The following is a 10,209-nucleotide window of genomic DNA, read 5'->3' as shown; positions in this document are numbered from 1 at the left end:
TGTTGTTTTGAAGAACAAAATATACTTTGACATTTTTTATGATTTTTTGGACGACATGCTTCACTTTGATATTTTTATGAATTTTTTTGGATGACATTCTGTTCTATGACATTGTAATTCCAACATTTACTGTGACGTTTTTATGGTTTTTGTGAAGGACATCAGATGGTTTGATGTTTTTAGGATTTTTTGGATGATCTATACACTGACAATGTTTTTGAATGACACACGATATGAAATGATGTTTGATTTTTTTGAGTAACATTATATACTTTGACATTTTGACTATTCTATGACGTTTTAATTAAAATTATAGGCAAAAGGTATAGTATATACTATGAAATTGTTATACCTTTTTGGACAACATACTATGGTATGGCATTTTGATGACATTTTGATTTTTCGCCATAGTATAGTATGCGATTTTTGGCCATTTTTTCGACATGCTAAATTATGACGTTTTTCTTTTGCCTCTTTTGGTCTTTTTCCCACTTTATTCACTATGAAATGCCTTTAAAAGCTATAATATGCCATTTTCAGCCACTTTTGGGACGTGTCAAAATTTGACATTTTTTTCCATAGTATAGTATGCGATTTTTGGCCATTTTTTCGACATGCTAAATTATGACGTTTTTCTTTTGCCTCTTTTGGTCTTTGTTTCCACTTAATTCACTATGAAGCACCTTAAAAAGCCATAATATGCCATTTTCAGCTATTTTTGGGACGGGTCAAAATTTGGCCATTTTTCGCCATAGTATAGTATGCGATTTTTGGTCATTTTTTCGACATGCTAAATTATGACGTTTTTTTTGTTGTTGCCTTTTTTGGCCTTTGTTTCCACTTTATACACTAGGAAGCGCCTTTAAAAGGCATAATATGCCATTTTCAGCTATTTTTGGGACAGGTCAAAATTTGACATTTTTCACCATAGTATAGTATGCGATTTTTGGCCATTTTTTCGACATGCTAAATCATGACCTTTTTTTGCATCTTTTGATCTTTGTTTCCACTTTACTGACTATGACGCGCTTCTACAAGGTATAATATGTCATTTTCAGGCAATTTTGGGACGGATCGAATTTTGACATTTTTTTCCATAGTATAGTATGCGATTTTTGGCCATTTTTTCGACATGCTAAATTATGATGTTTTTGGCCTTTTTTGGCCTTTGTTTCCACTTTATACACTAGGAAGCGCCTTTAAAAAGCATAATATGCCATTTTCAGCTATTTTTGGGACGGGTCAAAATTTGACAGTTTTTGCCATAGTATAGTATGCGATTTTTAGCCATTTTTTTGATATGCTAAATTATGACGTTTTTTTTGTTTTTGCCTCTTTTGATCTTTGTTTCCACTTTATTCACTATGAAGCATCTCTACAAGGTCTAATATGTCATTTTCAGGCAATTTTGGGACGGGTCAAAATTTGACAGTTTTTGCCATAGTATAGTATGCGTTTTTTGGCCATTTTTTCGATGTGTTACATATTGACTTTTTTGGCCTTTGTTTCCGCTTTATACACTATGAAGCGCCTTTACAAGGTTTAATATGTCATTTTCAGACATTTTTCGCCATCGTATAGTATGCGATTTTTGGCCATTTTTTTGGACATCCTTAATTATGATGTTCTCCTCTGGATCCATGTTCAGACGTGATTGGTCCAACACTGTGAGCCCCTAAGATTTCAAACAGCCAAGAAGAGACGCAACAGCTGATCTTCTGGCTGTTGCTCCCAGCCTCCTCCGAGGAAGGTTGCAGGTGTGGAGGACTTGCGCTACCCTTTTACACCTAAGCTGTCAGCAGGAGCTACAGCCTTGTCTCAGCTCTACCTTCCAAGTTTTAAGGGACTTAATAGAAATTACAGTCACAGCTGACTTCTCAAGCCACAGGAAAACAGAACTGAGATCGCACTGAACTGCTATCTCTCTCAGGACAGCAGGACCGGCCAGCCTCCTCCTGGATCCTGGGAACTGCACAGAAGTGATCGAACCAGGATCTTCTTTCTCAGCGTGCAACCCAAAAAACTCTTCTACCACTCCTGGATTGGCAAGTAACATCTGGGCATAGCAGTAGGACATACGCACAGGCTGAGCAAGACTGTGTACTTTGTCTTTTGTCATATCATGTGTAACATGTATGAATGTTAATGCTATTGAACGAGTCGTTGTTCTGATCTCTTTGTTATTGGGTCATCGGTTACTCTGGAATTTAGTTTTGTCATGCCTCACACAGACAGGGTCTCGCATGCAACAAAACAAACTTTTTACTAACCAAAGAACCTTTTATACATATTAGATCACATCCATGCACTCGGGAGTTGGCTCTTAACAGAAGCACACAGAGAAGGAACTTAAAGTTTGCGCCTTTTCTTTGCACTTTTGTCTCACCGACCACATGGTCAGCTAAGGCTGCCGCTCTGCGACCATCTTTGATTCAGCATCTTGAATCTGGCATCTCGTTGTAGCTTCTGTTGCGAGCCGACTCACCTCTGCCTCTAAGTGTGTTTACGATCTAACCAACACACACCTCTTTGTCGCTCTCTCTCTCTCTCTCTCTCTCACACACACACACACACACACATTTACACATCCACAGTTGTATATATACTTGTATATATTAGCGGTTATAATATATTGTGGGTTTTGTTAAGCGTTGCTGATCTTTTTGAATAAATGTTTTTGGAATCACATTTGCCGTCTGCTTAATGTTGTACAAAACTGAATAAATTGCCTGTCACTGCGTCAAGAGCTCAGAAATCCTTCACTCTTTTTTCAACATGCTAAATTATGATGTTTTTGGCCCTTTTTGGTGGTTGTTTCCACTTTATGCACTATCAGGCTCGTTTACAAGCTATAATTTGTCATTTTCATTCATTTTTGGGAGGGGTCAAAATTTGACATTTTTCGCCATAGTATAGTATGCGAATTTTGGCGATTTTATCAATATGCTAAATTATGACATTTTAAACCTTTTTTGGTCTTTGTTTCCACTTTATATACTATGTTGCGTCTCTACAAGCTATAATATGTCATTTTCAGGCATTTTTAAAACGGGTCAAAATTTGACATTTTCGCCATAGTATAGTATGTGATTTTTTCCCATTTTTTCAACATGCTAAATTATTACATTTTAAGCCTTTTTGGGCCATTGTTTCCACTTTATATACTATGTTGAGTCTCTGCAAGCAAGAATATGTCATTTTTAGGCATTTTTAGAACGGGTCAAAATTTGACTTTTTCGCCATAGTATAGTATGCGAATTTTCCCCAATTTTTCCAAGCTGCTAAAGGATCATTTTTTTGGACTTTTTTGGTCTTTGTTTCCACTTTGTATACTATGTTGCGTCTCGACAAGCTATAATATGTCATCTTTTCAGGCATTTTTAAAACGGGTCAAAATTTGACATTTTCGCCATAGTATAGTATGCGATTTTTTTTCCCATTTTTTCACCATCCTAAATTATGACATTTTAAGCCTTTTTTGTCTTTGTTTCTACTTTGTATACTATGTTGCATCTCTACTAGCTATAATATGTCATTTTCAGGCATGTTTGGGACGGGTCAAAATTTGACATTTTCGCCATAGTATAGTATGCGATTTTTTCCCCATTTATTCACCATCGTAAATTATTACATTTTAAGCCTTTTTGGGCCATTGTTTCCACTTTATATACTATGTTGAGTCTCTGCAAGCTAGAATATGTCATTTTTCAGGCATTTTTAGAACGGGTCAAAATTTGACATTTTCGCCATAGTATAGTATGCGAATTTTTCCCAATTTTTCCAACCTGCGAAATTATCATTTTTTGGGACTTTTTTGGTGTTTCTTTCTACTTTGTATACTATGTTGCATCTCAACTAGCTATAATATGTCATTTTCAGGCATGTTTGGGACAGGTAGAAATTTGACATTTTCGCCATAGTATAGTATGCGATTTTTCCCCATTTTTTCAACATGCTAAATTATTACATTTTAAGCCTTTTTGGGCCATTGTGTCCACTTTATATACTATGTTGAGTCTCTGCAAGCTATAATATGTCATTTTCAGGCATTTTTAGAACGGGTCAAAATTTGACATTTTCGCCATAGTATAGTATGCGATTTTTTCCCATTTTTTAAACATGCTAAATTATTACATTTTAAGCCTCTTTGGGCCATTGTTTCCACATTATATACTATGTTGAGTCTCTGCAAGCTAGAATATGTCATTTTCAGGCATTTCTAGAATGGGTCAAAATTCGACATTTTCGCCATAGTATAGTATGCGATTTTTGGCAATTTTTTCAACATGCTAAATTATGACATTTTAAGCCTTTTTTGCTTCTTATTTCCACTTTGTAGACTATGTTGCATCTCTACGAGCTATAATATGTCATTTTCAGGCATTTTTAGAACGGGTCAAAATTTGACATTTTTTTCGCCATAGTATAGTATGCGATTTTTCCCCATTTTTTCAACCTGCTAAATTATTACATTTTTTAAGCCTTTTTGGACCATTGTTTCCACTTTATATACTATGTTGAGTCTCTGCAAGCTAGAATATGTCATTTTTAGGCATTTTTGGAATGGGTCAAAATTTGACATTTTCGCCATAGTATAGTATGCGATTTTTTTCCCCATTTTTTCAACATGCTAAATTATACATTTTTGGACTTTTTTGGGTCTTTGTTTCCACTTTATATACTATTTTGCGTCTCTACAAGCTAGTATATGTCATTTTCAGGCATTTTTAGAACGGGTCAAAATTTGACATTTTCGCCATAGTATAGTATGCGATTTTTTCCCCATTTTTTCACATGCTAAATTATGAGTTTTTTTTGGACTTTTTTGGACTTTGTTTCTACTTTGTATACTATGTTGCATCTCTACTAGCTATTATATGTCATTTTCAGGCATTTTTAGAACGGGTCAAAATTTGACATTTTCGCCATAGTATAGTATGCGATTTTTTGGCAATTTTTTCAACATGCTAAATTATGACATTTTTTGGACTTTTTTGGTCTTTGTTTCCACTTTGTATACTATGTTGCGTCTCTACAAGCTATATATGTCATTTTCAGGCATTTTTAGAACGGGTCAAAATTTGACATTTTCGCCATAGTATAGTATGCGATTTTTTTCCCATTTTTTCAACATGCTAAATTATTAGTTTTTTGGACTTTTTTGGGCCTTTGTTTCCACTTTATATACTATGTTGAGTCTCTACAAGCTATAATATGTCATTTTCAGGCATTTTTAGAACGGGTCAAAATTTGACATTTTCGCCATAGTATAGTATGCGATTTTTTCCCCAATTTTTTCAACATGCTAAATTATGACAGTTTTTTGGACTTTTTTTGGTTCTTTGTTTCCACTTTGTATACTATGTTGCGTCTCTACAAGCTATGATATGTCATTTTCAGGCATTTTTAGAACGGGTCAAAATTTGACATTTTTTCGCCATAGTATAGTATGCGATTTTTTTTCCCATTTTTTTTCAACATGCTAAATTATACATTTTTTTGGACTTTTTTGGTCATTTTTCCACTTTATATACTATGTTGCGTCTCTAAAGCTAGAATATGTCATTTTCAGGCATTTTTAGAACGGGTCAAAATTTGACATTTTCGCCATAGTATAGTATGCGATTTTTTTTCCCATTTTTCCAACATGCTAAATTATGAGTTTTTTTTTTTGGACTTTTTGGTCTTTGTTTCCACTTTATATACTATGTTGCGTCTCTCAACAAGCTAGAATATGTCATTTTCAGGCATTTTTAGAACGGGTCAAAATTTGACATTTTCGCCATAGTATAGTATGCGATTTTTGGCATTTTTTCAACATGCTAAATTATGACATTTTTTTTTGGACTTTTTGGGCCTTTGTTTCCACTTTATATATATATTTGCGTCTCTACAAGCTATAATATGTCATTTTCAGGCATTTTTAGAACGGGTCAAAATTTGACATTTTTCGCCATAGTATAGTATGCGATTTTTTTTCCCCATTTTTTCAACATCCTAAATTATTTTTTTTTAAGCTTTTTTTTTTGGTCTTTGTTTCCTACTTTGTATATACTATGTTGCATCTCTACTACAAGCTATATAATATGTCATTTTCAGGCATTTTTAGAACGGGTCAAAATTTGACATTTTCGCCATAGTATAGTATGCGATTTTTCCCCATTTTTTCAACATGCTAAATTATATTTTTTTTTGGACTTTTGGGGCCTTTGTTTTCCACTTTATATACTATGTTGCGTCTCTACAAGCTATAATATGTCATTTTCAGGCATTTTTAGAACGGGTCAAAATTTGACATTTTCGCCATAGTATAGTATGCGATTTTTTTTTTTTTTCCCCAATTTTTTCAACATGCTAAAATTATGATTTTTTTAAGACTTTTTTTGGTCTTTGTTTCCACTTTGTATACTATGTTGCCTCTACAAGCTATATATGTCATTTTCAGGCATTTTTAGAACGGGTCAAAATTTGACATTTTCGCCATAGTATAGTATGCGATTTTTTTCCCCATTTTTTCAACATGCTAAATTATTACATTTTTTAAGCCTTTTGGGGCCTTTGTTTCCACTTTATATACTATGTTGAGTCTCTACAAGCTAGAATATGTCATTTTCAGGCATTTTTAGAACGGGTCAAAATTTGACATTTTCGCCATAGTATAGTATGCGATTTTTTGGCAATTTTTTCAACATGCTAAATTATGAGTTTTTTGGACTTTTTTGGTCTTTGTTTCCACTTTGTATACTATGTTGCGTCTCTACAAGCTATGATATGTCATTTTCAGGCATTTTTAGAACGGGTCAAAATTTGACATTTTCGCGCCATAGTATAGTATGCGATTTTTTTCCCCATTTTTTCAACATGCTAAATTATTAGTTTTTTGGACTTTTTTGGTCTTTGTTTCCACTTTATATATATATGTTGCGTCTCTACAAGCTATTATATGTCATTTTCAGGCATTTTTAGAACGGGTCAAAATTTGACATTTTCGCCATAGTATAGTATGCGATTTTTTCCCCATTTTTTCAACATTGCTAAATTATGATTTTTTGGACTTTTTTGGGCAATTGTTTCCACTTTATATACTATTTTGCGTCTCTACAAGCTATTATATGTCATTTTCAGGCATTTTTAGAACGGGTCAAAATTTGACATTTTCGCCATAGTATAGTATGCGATTTTTTTCCCTATTTTTTCAACATGCTAAATTATCATTTTTTTTGGACTTTTTTGGCCTTTGTTTCCACTTTTATATACTATGTTGCGTCTCTACAAGCTATAATATGTCATTTTCAGGCATTTTTAGAACGGGTCAAAATTTGACATTTTCGCCATAGTATAGTATGCGATTTTTTTGGCAATTTTTTCAACATGCTAAATTATGATTTTTTTAAGCCTTTTTGGTCTTTGTTTCCACTTTGTATACTATGTTGCGTCTCTACAAGCTATTATATGTCATTTTCAGGCATTTTTAGAACGGGTCAAAATTTGACATTTTCGCCATAGTATAGTATGCGATTTTTTCCCCATTTTTTCAACATGCTAAATTATGACATTTTAAGCCTTTTTTGGGTCTTTGTTTCCACTTTTTGTATACTATTTTGCGTCTCTACAAGCTATAATATGTCATTTTCAGGCATTTTTAGAACGGGTCAAAATTTGACATTTTCGCCATAGTATAGTATGCGATTTTTTTCCCAATTTTTTCAACATGCTAAATTATGATCATTTTTTTGGACTTTTTTGGTCTTTGTTTCCACTTTGTATACTATGTTGCGTCTCTACAAGCTATATATGTCATTTTCAGGCATTTTTAGAACGGGTCAAAATTTGACATTTTCGCCATAGTATAGTATGCGATTTTTTTCCCAATTTTTTTTCCAATGCTAAATTATTACATTTTTTTTAAGTTTTTTTGGACTTGTTTTCCACTTTTGTATACTATGTTGCGTCTCTCAACTAGCTAGAATATGTCATTTTCAGGCATTTTTAGAACGGGTCAAAATTTGACATTTTCGCCATAGTATAGTATGCGATTTTTTTTTCCCCATTTTTTCAACATGCTAAATTATATTTTTTTGGACTTTTTTGGGTCTTTGTTTCCACTTTATATACTATTTTGCGTCTCTACAAGCTATTATATGTCATTTTCAGGCATTTTTAGAACGGGTCAAAATTTGACATTTTCGCCATAGTATAGTATGCGATTTTTTCCCCAATTTTTTCAACATGCTAAATTATTACATTTTAAGGACTTTTTTGGCCTTTGTTTCCACTTTATATACTATGTTGTCTCTGCAAGCTATATATGTCATTTTCAGGCATTTTTAGAACGGGTCAAAATTTGACATTTTCGCCATAGTATAGTATGCGATTTTTGGCAATTTTTTCAACATGCTAAATTATGACATTTTTTTTAAGCCTTTTTGGTCTTTTTTTCCACTTTGTATACTATGTTGCGTCTCTACAAGCTATATATATGTCATTTTCAGGCATTTTTAGAACGGGTCAAAATTTGACATTTTCGCCATAGTATAGTATGCGATTTTTTTCCCAATTTTTTCAACATGCTAAATTATACATTTTTTGGACTTTTTTGGCCATTTTTCCACTTTATATACTATGTTGCGTCTCTACAAGCTAGAATATGTCATTTTCAGGCATTTTTAGAACGGGTCAAAATTTGACATTTTCGCCATAGTATAGTATGCGATTTTTTTCCCATTTTTTCAACATGCTAAATTATGATTTTTTTGGCCTTTTTGGTCTTTGTTTCCACTTTATATATATATTTTGCGTCTCTACAAGCTAGAATATGTCATTTTCAGGCATTTTTAGAACGGGTCAAAATTTGACATTTTCGCCATAGTATAGTATGTGATTTTTGGCAATTTTTTCAACATGCTAAATTATGACATTTTTTGGACCTTTTTTGGTCTTTGTTTCCACTTTATATACTATGTTGCGTCTCTACAAGCTATAATATGTCATTTTCAGGCATTTTTAGAACGGGTCAAAATTTGACATTTTCGCCATAGTATAGTATGCGATTTTTTTCCCCATTTTTTCAACATGCTAAATTATGATTTTTTGGACTTTTTTGGTCTTTGTTTCTACTTTGTATACTATGTTGCATCTCTACAAGCTATAATATGTCATTTTCAGGCATTTTTAGAACGGGTCAAAATTTGACATTTTCGCCATAGTATAGTATGCGATTTTTTCCCCATTTTTTCAACATCCTAAATTATTGCATTTTTTGGACTTTTTGGGGTCTTTGTTTCCACTTTATATACAATGTTGCGTCTCTGCAAGCTATAATATGTCATTTTCAGGCATTTTTAGAACGGGTCAAAATTTGACATTTTCGCCATAGTATAGTATGCGATTTTTGGCATTTTTTCAACATGCTAAATTATGAGTTTTTAAGACTTTTTTGGTCTTTGTTTCCACTTTGTATACTATGTTGCGTCTCTACAAGCTATGATATGTCATTTTCAGGCATTTTTAGAACGGGTCAAAATTTGACATTTTCGCCATAGTATAGTATGCGATTTTTCCCCATTTTTTCAACATGCTAAATTATTAGTTTTTTGGACTTTTTGGGGTCTTTGTTTCCACTTTATATACTATGTTGCGTCTCTACAAGCTATTATATGTCATTTTCAGGCATTTTTAGAACGGGTCAAAATTTGACATTTTCGCCATAGTATAGTATGCGATTTTTCCCCAATTTTTTCAACATGCTAAATTATGACATTTTTTTTGGACTTTTTTGGTCTTTGTTTCCACTTTGTATACTATGTTGCGTCTCTACAAGCTATGATATGTCATTTTCAGGCATCATTTTTAGAACGGGTCAAAATTTGACATTTTCGCCATAGTATAGTATGCGATTTTTTTCCCCATTTTTTCAACATGCTAAATTATTACATTTTAAGCCTTTTTGGGCCTTTGTTTCCACTTTATATACTATTTTGCGTCTCTACAAGCTATTATATGTCATTTTCAGGCATTTTTAGAACGGGTCAAAATTTGACATTTTCGCCATAGTATAGTATGCGATTTTTTCCCATTTTTTCAACATGCTAAATTATGATTTTTTGGACTTTTTTGGTCTTTGTTTCCACTTTATATACTATTTTGCGTCTCTACAAGCTATAATATGTCATTTTCAGGCATTTTTAGAACGGGTCAAAATTTGACATT

General features: G+C 32.9%; 1 protein-coding gene across 3 annotated transcripts in view; it reads right to left on the bottom strand.

Annotated features, from left to right (window-relative positions):
- Positions 1–10,209, bottom strand: part of LOC121950930 (solute carrier organic anion transporter family member 5A1-like) — a 55,175-nt gene that overhangs the window by 5,620 nt on the left and 39,346 nt on the right. The window lies entirely within an intron of this gene.

The sequence above is a fragment of the Plectropomus leopardus genome, chromosome 12 (genome assembly GCF_008729295.1).
Source record: "Plectropomus leopardus isolate mb chromosome 12, YSFRI_Pleo_2.0, whole genome shotgun sequence".
Lineage (NCBI taxonomy): Eukaryota > Metazoa > Chordata > Actinopteri > Perciformes > Serranidae > Plectropomus > Plectropomus leopardus.
The sequence above is the reverse complement of the archived record's forward strand: the minus strand, read 5'-3'. Positions and strand labels throughout refer to the sequence as shown.